The sequence below is a fragment of the Mustela erminea genome, chromosome 1 (genome assembly GCF_009829155.1).
Source record: "Mustela erminea isolate mMusErm1 chromosome 1, mMusErm1.Pri, whole genome shotgun sequence".
In the NCBI taxonomy this organism is placed as follows: domain Eukaryota; kingdom Metazoa; phylum Chordata; class Mammalia; order Carnivora; family Mustelidae; genus Mustela; species Mustela erminea.
Window position 1 is genome coordinate 126,562,638 of NC_045614.1, and position 14,051 is coordinate 126,576,688.

Below are 14,051 nucleotides of genomic sequence, written 5' to 3' on the forward strand. Positions count from 1 at the left end.
GGCTGGATGGCTGAAGCTACAAGTCTGGATATGGGCTGGGAGGAGGAAGGGGTCCAAAAGCCCACTCCCTTTCTCCCTGACCCCAGCTGGCACTCCCACGGAGAGGTCTGGGCAGAAGCTGTCAACAGGGGAGCCACTGCCTCCGATGGCTGGAGGATGCTGGCTGCACCACTCTGCCTCCTTGGGCACAATGGATGCCTTCTGATGCCTAGGAACACCCCAACTATCATTCTCTCCCTTTCCCTCCCCAGGATGTCATGCCTCCTTAGAATTCCTTGAGGGCGTAAGGAATACACACTCACCTTGACCTCCTCTAATAAAGCTCTGCTGCGTTCCCATTTCTGGGCTCACTCCCAGCCTGATCCTCACTTTGCTTTGGTACCTCTCTTGACAGGCAACAAAAGGCAACAGAAACAAAGACAAATAAATCTGCGCCACTGCCTGATGATCAAACTAGACAGCTCCTTTTAAAACTGCAAAATACTATGAAAGTATTAGTTAACAGCATCTTCATTCCTTCTCCAAGCTAAAGGATAAACCTGCCAGTGGACCTGCTCTATGATTTCACCTCTCGAGAGAGGCAAGTTGGACACACGGCTTCACTGTACCTGTATCAGGATTTCACAAAATTTTTGTAAGCCTCTCGGGACACTCCTGTGAGACACACTGATCCCCAGCTGACGGAGGGAGAGGCACTGGTAGCACAGAACCCTCCATCTGCCCTCCACGACAGAAGGTGGCAGAGGTGGGTCTGGGACTCCTGTGTCCATCCCCCTAGTCCACGCTAACATCAGCCTGTTCTTCCACCATAGGATGAAGTCTGCACCCACATGGAACGCCAGGAGATTCCATCTCTTTTCCAGAGTCAGCGCAGGTTTTAATCCCCCAACAACAGAGCCAAAGCTCAGGGTTGACCGCCATGGGCCCAGGCCTTACTCTTCCAAAGCTGCTGCTGCACCAGACATGCTGTGAGCATTTGTCATGGAGAACCTTTCTCTAAGGCCACAAGTCTGCTCAGATGGGCAGCCCTTGGCTCACTCTGAAAACAGAAGGGTCAGAGCTGGGAACCATCTCTCCCCCATAGCCTGCCTTCTAAAGCCATGGGGGAAAATCCTGCAAAAGTGAAGGAGGCAGGGCTCTACCAACAACAGTAAGAGCTAACCCCCGGTGAATCCTTATATTGTAAGGCTTGATGTGCCATGGAATCCACACAGCCCTATAAGATGGGGATTATTATTACCGACGTTCCACACAGGAGAAAACCGAGGCTCAGAATGGTTTAAAAAAAATTGGTCAAGGACACACAGCTAAGTAACAGAAGAACCAGAAATAAATCCTGCCATCTGGCAACAGTCCACATGCAGGATCGCTCTGTCTCACCTCTGTTAGATCTAGCCAATACCAAGCAGCCTGCTTTCCCTTGCCATCTGTCTGTGCGACTCGGTCTTAGTAATCTCCTCTCTTGTGGGAGCATGCACCCACAAACTTGAATCCAAGTTCTCCTGAAAGGGTGCAATCAACTGGGTATTCCAGTATATCCCAAACACCTCAGTCTCTAAACTTGTGTCTTTCAACTAAACAAGGCATTCTACTTACAGCCCTCATTCGTTCTTTTCTGTCACCTAAGGTATTATATACCTGCACCAACAGTTCTAGTGACAAAGACCACAAAACATCACCTGACATTTCCTTGAAACCACTCCACAAGGTTCCATTTGTGGTATTATTTTCTCTTCCTTTTCAACCCCCTCAACCTCCAAGATCTATGAACACTTGGACTTCAGGAAAAGGAAACACAGATCAAAACAGAAGCTTCAACTGTAACGAAACTGCGGATACAGACAGAGGAGAGAATACCTGTTTCATGACCCTTTACTGAAAGTTTCAAGAGGAGGAAATTGGGCCATCCTTTGTCTCATATCACAGAAATCTCTCAAAGGCTGGACTGTGAGCCTCTCAGTTCCTCATTCCTGTAGAGCACTCAGACAGGGCTGGGTCTAAGCAGCATGCAGGAGTAGATCTGTCCCAACCTGGAGATGGGTGGCCAGGGAACAGAGGGTGGGGAGTACCCTTGCAAGTCCTCGGAACCCCTCAGAGCAGCTCAAGAGAGCCAACGCACAACCTCGAGGATCTGTGTGGATCCCAGTGACAGGCTGCTTAAAGGAAGGAGGGCTTCTTGGTGCCCCATCCCCACGGAACACCCTGGGGATCCCCAAGGTGCACAAGACCCATACTCCCACTCACAGTTAGTGGTTTGGATATTGGGGGCATTCCTTTTCTTCACTGTGGCTTGCCCATACATGCAACACTCTGTCTGTGTTGTAGAGCAACGGTAGGAAATTAAAGTTCTATGTGATAAGCCCAGCAGGCAGGGTGCGAGGAAATGACATACCTTGTATTCCTGTGACATGCAAACACTGCAGAGAAAACAAGACTCTTCATTCCCTCAAGTGAGTATGTGCTTTCCCATTTTTCTTGGAACAAGAGCCTCTCGACCTATTTCTGTCATCCCCTTTTGGACAGACAAATCCACAGAAAGACTGCTCACTATGGGAGAATCGCGGGCACGCTGGGGCCCCGCCTCAAGATGGCGGGCATCTCAGGGAGCAGAGGAGACCAAGGGAACCGGGGCATGCTACTCTGCTCCAGGGAGGAGGCTGCTCCAGGCCTGCCTCTGTGAATCCCGGGGCACAGAACAGTTCAATTTCCCAATTCGCAACACCGGTTCAGTTTTAACTCTGCTGGCCTGGCCTGATAAAACAGCTGATGTATGAACATGGCCCATGCCCCGAGTTCCTAACCAAGGCAGCTGAAAGTAGTCAAAAGACTGCTTGCCTACAATGACTGACCAAGTCGGGTGTGGCACTCAGGTGTCTGCAAAAGGCAGTGTGGACAGCACAGAGGCTGGAGAATCATGTAAACGTTATGATCTAACAGATGTGAGTTTGAATCCTGGCTCTACCCTTACTAGCTGCAAGGCCTCAAGTGAACCATTAACCAACTCTCTTAGCTATAATTTCATCTGCAAAATGGGCTAATACCCAACTCTGAGACACTTAACAAAACATGTGTGTGTGTGAAGACTACCATGAACCCTTCATAAATGCCACATTTCCTTCCCCCATCTTTCTAAAGAAACAACTTGGCCAAGTCTTAGCTTCTTTAGATTTCACGGTTCTCATCTGTTGGAAAGGAGAGTCGTGCTCCAGCAGCTCTGTTCTATCCCCACAGGAAGGCATGAAGTGGTGCAGATGAAAGCAGGGTGCTTAAAAATTAGAGAACTATGGTTGACCTGATTGCCAACACCTTTTCCTTTCATTTCAAGGCCAACAAAGCACTAATTTGCTTTCCTAATGTGTTTCTACCCTTCCATAAAGAGATGCAGGGAAAAGACGCAATCACAAGTGTGGTCCTTCCTTACAATGGCTATTAGCAATCAACTCCTCAAGGCTGAATCCCCCCCACCCTCACAAAGAAGCCAGGAAACATTATTAGGTCACTGCCTGGTCACTTAAGAGCCCAGCAAGTTTGTTTTTCTCTCTCCATGCTCTTGTTTTAGGGAACTGAGGTAGAAAATAAAGTCACTTACCAGCTGCAGCTTTCTTTTACCCACACACCAAAAAAACAGCCACAGGCCAAATGACTCCACTTAAGTATCATCAAGAATTCACTATGACATTTTCCAACTGTAAGGATTTTTGTCAGCTCTCCTTTCCCACACCCTGTGAGAAAACTGGGACATGCTTTGGCATTTCCTGCACGGACTGACTGACAGCATCTTTACAACTTTTTTCCACTGGTGGACCCACACCAGCAAGGGCTAGGCTGATCTGGCACTTCAATTTTCAATGACCACAGTATCATCTACTTAATTTTTCTCTTAACAGCAACGAGGCATTAAAGTCAGTTCCGCTGAAGCTACTAAGAAATGTAGGTTTATCTTTCAGGAGTATGCCCCCCCCAAATTTTAACATCCCCCTCACGCAATCACCACATTTCCAAATTACTAATCAAGCATGACAGAATGAGTAGAATTGTATGATAAATCTAGAAGGGAAAGAATGAGCAAGCTGGAAGAATATATAGATATTACTGCCCAGGTCCCTCTCCTTCAATGTGGTTCTTGGAAAGCAAAAAGAACAGAGCCCAATATTTTAGAAGTCAATTCTTTGCTAAATATTTATACATCATGATGCCTGAGGCTAACAAGGTGAAAAGGCCAATACAAACAGATAAGATCTCTTTATCAGGCAATAAGTACATCCCCACTCACCCTGTGATTTTTTTTTTTTTTACAACATATACCTTTTTATTGATGTATACCATGCTTCCAGAAGCATACACAAATCTTTTTAAGATTATATTTATTTATGAGAGAGAAAGCGCAGAGAGAACATGGCGGGGATAGGTGTAGAGGGAGAAGCAGCTCCCCGCTGAGCAAGGAGCCCAGGGAGATGGGGGGCTCCATCCCAGGGCTCTGAAATCATGACCTGAGCCAAAGGCAGAAGCTTAACCCACTGAGCCACCTAGGCACCCAGTATACACAAATATCAAGTTGGTAAGTCATGTGTTTATTACTCTGAGCTTTATTTGATGAGCATAACTTGGGAAAAAATTTGGGTAGTTCAGGAAAACTGCTAACACATTTTACACAACCTGTCTGTTGGCACAACTCAATCCCCAGCTTGCTAATACCCTCTGTATGAAAAGAGCTGACCCAGCATCTACCTGCATCAACTTGATCCCCTCAGCTCTGTCAAACTCAGCAACACCCAATGCCTACAGAGCAAAAAAAAAAAAAAAGAAAGAAAGAAGAAGATAATAATAAAGCAGCACTGCAGCAGGGAGAAAAAGAAGGCTTTTTAATGAGTCTAGAGAGGCAGACTTTACACCTGATTTACAAAAAGTGAGGGTCTGTGGAAGGCCTGCAATCTAGAAACATCAGCAGTGCTTTCCAAACCTACTTTCTGCACAACAACTTCCACTGGTGGTGATGGTGTTACTTTTAAAGGAAAATGCCAAACATACCAAAGTAGAGACAATAGTGTGAGGAATTCCATCCCGTACCCTTCATCCCAGCTAGTGACAATTCGCAGCCCATCTCCTTTGGAACTCCCTCCCACCCCTTACTTTTCTGCTTTGCAAAACTAAATTATTTGGAAGCAAATCCTCCACCTGTATTTCAATTTCAGTATGTATTTCTAAAAGATTAGGTTTTTTAAAAAAATCATAACACCATTACCAAAAATAACAAAAATAATCTTAATACTATCAACTAACCAGTAAAAAGTCCTTATCAGCTCAATTTTTGGTGAACTTTTCCCCTTCAAATCAGGATCCAACCAACGTTCGCACACTGCATTACTGTGTCATGTCTCTTCAACAGTGTTTAAACCGCAGGCTCCCCGTGGCCGCGGCCAGGCTGATCTCTATTGGCAATTCCCAATAATTCCATACCGCAGATACCACAAAAAGATTCCAGTCCTAGAGGTTCGTCAAAGAAATCAGGCACGTATATTAAACAGACGTTTTTACAAATTAAATAAGTTTAAAAAAAAATCTGAAAAGCAAACGCGAAATGATTTGACCTGAGCAATTATTAGCAATTCTCAGAGCCAAACACTCAATCACGTGCCCTTTGCGATTTTGATCCGTGTAGGTTTATCTCTGCACACCCCCGCCTTACCCGAGTCATTTGCACGTCTTCGGCCTGCAGGACCTTCCTCTGCGGGCTGTGTCCTTGCGGTCGCCTCTGGAATTCCGGGGTTCGGCCCTGCCGCCACCTCCTGGGGCCACCTGCTCAGGTGAGAAAAAGAGAGCTTCAGCCAACCAGTTCCGGAGGGCAGTCCCAGGTTACTGAGGGAGACTTTTGAGCCAGCCAGGACAGAAGAACTAACCAGGACGCCACGGCGTCCGCGAACAAACAGCCCCGCAAAATCCTTGAGGCTTAATCCCAGTGCCTGGCGCGCGGGGGCACAGTCCCCAACGACGAAGGGCGAGGAGAGGGGTCGCAGGGTCCGCCCCAGCGAACACACGTGCGTCTGTGTCCGTGACTGATGACACCCACCTTTGGGTGCCAGAAGCATGAAACTTACAGACACCATTTCTGAAACGTCACCTATTTGATAATGTTTAAAAAGCTATCTCCACTGGAAACGCAGGGTGCGAGTGTCTGGCCCGCCCAGGCCACCGGGTTCCATCCCCGCACCCCGGGGCCCCAGACCCACGACGGCCCGCCAGCGCGAAGGCTACGCGATAACCGCCCCCTCGCCCCCGCCCAAGCCCAAGCAGTCAGGCTCGGGCGTCTGCAGCTTTCCGCCAAGGGCCCCCGCCCCACTCCACGATCTCTTCAGTGGTGGAGAAACCCCAGCCTCTGAATCCGAGGGAAATTCGTCTCCCTCCCTGACGCGCACGGCGCCCGCCTGAGAAGCCGCGGGCAGCGCGGGTGCAGCCGACCGCCCCAAGCCCGAGGCGCGCCGGCGGCGGCGAACCGCCGCCCGTCGCACTCACCCGGCGCGGCGGGGCTCCGGATCGCGCTCCGCGTCCCCGGCGCCGGGCGCGGGACCAGACACCTGCTGCGCCCGGCCCCAGGTGACCGCCGGGAGAGGGGCGGGAGCTCCGCGCGCCGGCCGGGCTCCGCCCCCAGCGCTCCCAGGAGGAGGAGCGGAGTAACGAGCGTAGCCCCCGGGGACTCTGTTGGGACCCCGCCACCGCTAGGCCCTCTCCGACCAGGAAGCGCGGGCGTCCGAGCCGGGCAGCCTTTGAGCGCACGCCCCGTTGCGCCCCCGGCGGGAGGCTGGCCGGAGGGGCGCCGCCTGCTGGCGGGGGGAAGAAAGGCGATGGAGGATGGGGAGAGCGGGAGCTGGCCGCCGCTCAGGGAGACCTTTTCCGCGTACCCGGCCTTGAGAACCCAGCCCCAACCCAAGGAGCTCCTGTATCTGCAGGGTGGGCGGGGGCCATGGGCAGTTGTGTCCAGATGAAGGTACACACAGGGTAACAGACCTTGAAACATGCATGCCACTAGGCAACCGCCGGTAGGGCACTATGAATTCACTTTTTATATAAAAATCTGCAAATAGCACATTTGCAAATAATACAATTATATTACATTATCTTTTTTTTTTCGCCAACAACGGTGCTAAAATGTTGATTTTATCCAGTAAGTATTTGTGGAGCACCTACACCTTGCTAGTCGTTTAAACGTTTAAAATGTGGCACAATTTCCTTCTCGTTTTCCTTCAGAGCCTTTGAAGGAGGGGCGTGGCCTGAGCCTTCCCAATTTCTCAGAGAGCCTGCGCCGGCTTTACAAGGAGTCTCGGGGAACGCCCGCCAGAGGGCGCAAGAAGAACCCCGTGGTAGAAGTAAGTGTGTGACGCGGAGGGAACCCAAGACCTCCCCCGAGAAGAATTCCTGAAGGAGGGGAGAGGTGAGCTGTCACGGAGGACTGCAGGGTAGGGGCGCCAGGGTGGCTCAGTGGGTTAAAGCCTCTGCCTTCGGCTCAGTTAGGATCCCAGAGTCCTGGGATCAAGCCCCGCATCGGGCTCTCTGCTCGGCGGGGAGTCCGCTCCCTCTCTCTCTCTGCCTGCCTCTCTGCCTACTTGTGATCTCTGTCTGTCAAATAAATAAAAATCTTTAAAAAAAAAAAAAAAAAAAAAGGACTGCAGGGTTCATTGGGCAGTGCAGTGTTCCAGCCGGGATCCCACCGAGAGCAAAGTAACAGCCGCCATCCGTGGAGTGTAGGTAAGACAGGAGCTGGGCACGCATCACTTGAAGCGAAGCTCACACCAGCCCCACAAGGCAGGGCTGTCACTCCTCCAAGAGCGAAATGAAGACTTGGCCGGCGACGGTGTTGGGACGAGGTGACTCTGAGGCTAGCCGACCCTTTCCAGGCCAGCCCGGCAGGCGGGACTTGTCTTCCGACGCCCCCAGCATCCCGGGTAGCCCCGAGTGCCGGCTGCTCTCCCTCCGTTCCCAAGGCCTGGGTCCGCAACTGCCCTCAGACCCCTCCGGTCGGGAAGAGGTGCCCCACCTCGCGACTGTGCACGTGGGACTCCTTCCCAAGGGGAGCCCCGTCTCAGGGGCCTGGGGAGGGACGGAGGCAGAGCCCCGGGTCGCTCCCCCAGCCCCCAGCATCTGCTGTCTCCCTCCATAAGAACAGAGCTGAGCTGAGCCTGGGACCGCTTAGAACAAAGACTACGTTTCCTTGCCTCTCTGGCAACAATATTCATCGACAGGGGTGCCCGGAGCCCCCAGAATCCACTTGACGCTGCAGCACTTCAGAGACGACTAGCCCTCCCCCAGCATCTCTGATGTGTCAGATATTCTTCACGGGGCAGACATTGCGGTCTGCCTTCCTGATACCCGCTTCCCCGACCTTTCTGAGAGAACCCACATTTTGTTCAGGGAGGCAACAGGGGGGGCGGGAAAACGCTCATCTTCCCAGAGGTCCTTGCGAGGCAGTCCCATGACTTGATTCTGGCCATGGGGATGCAGGAGGAAGTTGCCTAACACATCTGAGATTTTACCTTCCTAACATTGCCTCGGTGTTTGCTTCCCGCTGTGAGGTGCTTGTGAGGTTGGAGGAGGGGCGGCTGTGTTAGGACCGCAGGGCGACACACCAGGGGTGTGGTCTCGAGCAACTGAATACAATCCTAATGGATACGCTATTCTTTCCCAAAAATAAGCGTCAAACGTCAATCCTGATTAATACTCTGCCTAATACAGAGTAGTAATAGCAGAAAGAGGACTTTGGACATGAAATAGTCCAAGTATGAGTTTCAGCTCTTCGGGTTTTTTGTTTTTTGTTTTTTGTTTTTTAGCTAGCCACTTTGGGCAAATTTGTGAAATTAGATTTTGTAAAATTAGAAGTCATAAAAACACATAAACACACACACGCGCGCACACACACACACACACACACAAACACAACCCCCCCCCCAAATCCATAAAAACACAAAAAACCCCAGAGGTCATAAAAACACATAAAAACCCACAAACATAAAATCACAAAATTAGGAGTCATAAAAACATACACACACACACACAAAATGCAGTGCCTGGCATACAGTGAGTGATTAATAAATGATCATTGAGATATTGGGATGATTCTTATCTGATGGGTTTTAGTCTCCACTAAAAAGATACCTGGCCTTCTGTAGATTCAGAATCACATATTCACTTTCCAGTTTCATCCCTTACACAAGCCTTTTTGCCTATTCAGATTTTAGATGCTTTGTAACAGCAAAGCCAATCCTTAAGTAAAAACCTTCACTTGTCTAGTATCTTGTTTCCTCAATTTCTAGCCTATACCTACTGTACCAAAAATTGTTTTTAAAAAATAAGAATAGAGAGATACATGCTGGCTCAGTCTGTAGAGCTTGCCACTTTTGATCTGGTCATGAGTTCGAGCCCCACCTTGGGCCTAAAGTTTGCTTAAAAAAATAAATTAAAAATAAAAACATGAAAGAATAGAAACATGTGTTTTGTAGTGACTAGTCATGAATTACTGGTACCCTAGTTTGACAAATACAGGTGCATATTTGACTCTTCCTAAAACAAGAAACTCTAATTTCAATGCTTCTAGGTTTGCATTTTTAACTACCAAACAAAATGTTTTAATGGTCCAAAAACTTGCTTTTGTTCAAACTGCATCATATCCCTCTTTGCTGAAGTTGAATAACATTAAAAATGAGTATTATTGGGGCACCTGGGTGGCTCAGTGGGTTAGCCTCTGCCTTCAGCTCAGGTCATGATCTCAGGGTCCTGGGATCAAGCCCCACATCAGGCTCTCTGCTCTCTCCTCCTCTCTCTCTCTCTCTCTCTGCATGCCTCTCTGCCTACTTGTGATCTCTCTGTGTCAAATAAATAACTAAAATCTTTTAAAAAATGAGTATTACTCACTTAGATTTTTACTTAAAAAATATACATGCTTTCAACTGCTTTTTTTTTTTTAAGATTTTATTTATTTATTTGACAGAGAGAAAGAGATCACAAGTAGAGATCTGAGCAGAGAGCCAGATGCGGGGCTCGATCCCAGGACCCTGAGATCATGACCTGAGCTGAAGGCAGAGGCTTATCCCACTGAACCACCGAGGCGCCTTACTGCAGGTTTTTTTCATTTAAATTTTAGGTAGTTAACATACAGTGCAATATTGGTTTCTGGAGTAGAATTCAGTGATTCATCACTTACATACAACACCCAGTGCTCATCATAACAAGTGCCCTCCTTAATTATTTTTTATTTTTTACTATTATTTTTATTGGGGGGAGGGGCAGAAGGAGAGGGAGAGAGAATCTTAAGCAGGCGCCACACCTAGCATGGAGCCTGTTGCAGGGCTTGATCTCACAACCCTGAGATCATGACCTGAATGGAAATCAGATGCTTAACTGACTGAGCCACCCAGGCACCCTGTAGTTTTTAAGTTAAAAAATTATCATAATTTGAGGGGGCGCCTGGGTGGCTCAGTGGGTTAAACCTCTGCCTTCAGCTCAGGTCATGATCCCAGGGTCCTGGGAACAAGTCCCACATTGGGCTTTCTGCTCAGCGGGGAGCCTGCTTCCCTTCCTCTCTCTCTCTGCCTGCCTCTCTGCCTACTTGTGATCTCTCTCTCTGTCGGGTAAATAAATAAAATCTTTTTTAAAAAATTACCATAATTTAACCTGCCTTCTATTACTAGACATTTAGGTTATTTTTAGTTTCTCTCATTACAAACAACATTGCCTTGAAAATCTTAGTCCCCACACTTTGGCCCACATTAAGCTGACCACGTCTCCCCACTCCACTGCTACCTCCCCATTCTGCCATCTCCAGGCCACCATCCATCTGTTGACTGGATTATTTGAAGAGCCTCCTGAATGGCTCCCTTACCCCGCTTCCTTCCCTCTCTCTTTGCCTGCCTCTCTGCCTACTTGTGATCTCTGTCTGTCAAATAAATAAATAAAATTTATTTTTAAAAAATGTTCTAAAATGTCAGGTCAGATATTATCCCTCTCTGCTCAAAACTTCCCGGGGCTTCCTTTTCAAATTCAGAGAGAAAACCAGTCTCTGCAATGGACTATAAAGCTATACTGTCTGCCCCCAATTCCATTACCTCCCTGAACTGTACCCCACTCTGTTCCAGCCACACTAGCTTCCTTGTAGTGTAATAGCTTGTCTATTTTTTTATGTGCTGTGTATGCTTCTGCCTCAGGGCCTTTGCATTTGCCATCTCCTCTCTCTTAACTCTCTTCTTCCAAATACCATAAGACTTCATCTTTTACCTCCTTCAAGTCTTTACTCATAGGCGTGTCTTCCCTGGCCACAAATTACTAAATGCCCAAGATATCCTGGTTCCCTTTCATTCTCCTTTCCCCTTAGTACTTTTCACCTTCTAACATGCTGTATCTTTGAAGTGTTTACCTACTTTACTGTCTGTTATGCCTCCATCCTTCTACCTTAAGCTGTGAGCTCTGAGAAGGTAAGGATTTTTGTTGTTGAGAGTAGGGATTTGTTTCATTTATTGAAGTATCTCTAGCACCTAGCAGTTTTCAGGATAGACTTGTTGAATGAATGAAATATGTAAATATGTAAATAAATATTTAAATATGTAAGAGAAGTTCCTAGAATAGAAGTACAATTTCTGGGTCATGGGGATTTATGCTCGAGATTTTCATCTACACTTCCAAATTGCCCTTTCAAAAGGTTGGAACAACATTCCTACCAACTGAGCACTGGTTTCCACTCACACTCACCACTTTGATCACATACCTGTCTTTCTTCAGTGTTATTTATTTATTTATTTTTAAAAGATTTTATTTATTTATTTGATAGACAGAGATCACAAGTAGGCAGAGAGGCTGGCAGAGAGAGAAGGGGAGCAGGTTCCCCGTGGAGCAGAGAGTCTAATGTGGGGCTCGATCCCAGGACCCTGGGATCATGACCTGAGCCGAAGGCAGAGGCTTTAACCCACTGAGCCACCCAGGCGCCCCTCTTCAGTGTTATTTAAAGGGCTTCTCAGAGAGAGTCTCAATGACAAACAATGGAATCCATTTTAGCTAATGTAAGTAGAAAAATAATTTTTTTTAAAGGGAAATTCACAGAATCTCAGGGCAGACCAGAGAGCCAAATGCACCTCTGCAGACAAGAACAATGCCAAATTGTACCTTGGTGACTGCACCCACGAACACCCCACTGCTGGTGCCTCTGGGCCCAGATGTTTAACTTGCTAGACCACCTGTCTGATTTAATAATTCTCGCTATTGATTAGTTTGATATTTAAAGGATTCATTGCTCACCAATGATCCACTAAGGTAGTGTCTTTCTCATTCTTAAATTCTTTATCTCACACTGTCTTTTGATTGTCTTGATTTTGCAAGTAACTTTTCTGAGAAGAGTTGATGCATCAATGCCGTATTTTGAGTCACCTCTCCTTATATCTATCATCTCAACTCATTGTCTTTCCTTTACCTCGGCCTTCTCTATTTTCTCAAGCCCATCTTCCAAGTCATTGATTCTTTTTTTTTTTTTTTTCCCAAACATATCTGCACTTTGTACCATTTCTGTTGTTGTTTTCACTTCCAAAGTGCTTTCAATGTTACATCTCATTTCTTTTCCTGGTGGATGCCATTTTACTTCATCTTCCTCTCTGACCTCTCATATCTCTTCCTGAAGCCCTTGAATCATAGGCTCAGTGAATCATAGGTTCTTTTTAAATTCTTTGAGGGAAGTATTTTTCTTAAATATCCTACCATATGTGTCTCTTTCTTTCAGTTGTGCTGATATGACTTAAGTCGTACTTTCTGTGTTCGACTCACCTCCAGATGTGAACAGTTATGCCTGGGTCTGGTGTTGTTCAAAAACAATTTGGAGAGGGTCAGTGAAGTGAGCTGGCATAGAGGGCAGCTTCAAAGTGAAAATGTGGCCTCAGATTGCTCATGCCAAGTTATCTGTGTTGTCCTTGTTCTGAGTGGGACTGGTCAGCCCCTGCCAAGCCAGCTTTGGTCTCTTCTTCCTTCTTCTGACCACCAAGCAACTTCAATAGGTTAGAGCACAGGTTCCAGAGAAAATTAAAATGATTCAGGTATTCAGTTTTATCATCAGCTTTACTTTCCTCTCTGTCTGTTCACAATTCTGTGGCTTTGGGGTTTGTTTTTGCTTTTAATGGTTAACTTCCATGGTGAAGTACACATGGGCAAGGCATAATTCTAAGTGTCTTACAATCAATATTCCCTGATTGAAGTCTTCCAACTATGCTCAATTTTATGATCCCCATGTTACGGATGAGGAACCGGAAGCACAGAGAGATGAAAGAACTTGCTCAAGCTGCATGATGTACAGAACAGAGCAGGGTTTGAGTAACCAGGGCCATTGTACTTTGCCATCCTTGTAAACTCACTATAACCTTGCTCAAGATCTGAAGAGCCACATTTCTTCATTGTCTGGGTTTTAGATGTTGTAGTTATTTCCTTCTTTTTGGATGGACTTGTCTGAGTTTTTTTGTTTGTTTTTTTTGGTTTGTTTTTTTAAGAGATTTTATTTATTTATTTGACAGAAAGAGAATACACAAGCAGGGGGAGCAGCAGACAGAGGGAGAGGGAGAAGCAGGCTCTCCACTGAGCAGGGAGCCCAATATGGGACCCAAACCCAGGACCCTGGGATCATGACCTGAGCCAGAGGCCGATGCCTAACCAACTGGGCCAACCAGGTGTCCCTAAGTTTTTTTATGTTGCATTTTCTTTTGTTCATCTCAGTAGATTTCCTGGAGAAGCCCAGCTATCCATAATATACTTCAACTTTTACCAGAAATCTTAATAGCACTTTTTTCAAGTAAATTGCCAAGTGGCTGTTGCCTCTGCTGCCCTGGGATCTCTAGGGCTACTCTGTCCAGTACAGTAGCCACTAGTGTACATATGGCTCTTAAGCCCTTAAAATATCAGTGATTCAGATAATAAAATCTCATTTTTCAGAGTTATGCTTTAACTGCATAAAGGAAAGAATGTAAAACACTTTCATAATTTTGTATATTAATACCATATTGGAATGATAATATTTTGTAGATATTGGGTTAAATGAA

The 14,051-nt window shown here is 46.9% G+C and overlaps 1 protein-coding gene across 2 annotated transcripts in view; it reads right to left on the reverse strand.

Annotated features, from left to right (window-relative positions):
• Nucleotides 1–5,779, reverse strand: part of GPR160 (G protein-coupled receptor 160) — a 43,611-nt gene extending 37,832 nt beyond the window's left edge. Inside the window, exons 1-2 of one of the 2 annotated variants that reach the window (XM_032341485.1) lie at nt 5,687–5,779; nt 5,281–5,484 (exon numbers count right to left, since the gene is read on the reverse strand). The gene's annotated coding sequence lies outside the window, so the exon portion shown is untranslated. The remainder of the gene's footprint in view (nt 1–5,280; nt 5,485–5,686) is intronic. The other variant, XM_032341476.1, reaches the window with a different exon arrangement.
• Between the last annotated feature and the right edge of the window lie 8,272 nt (nt 5,780–14,051).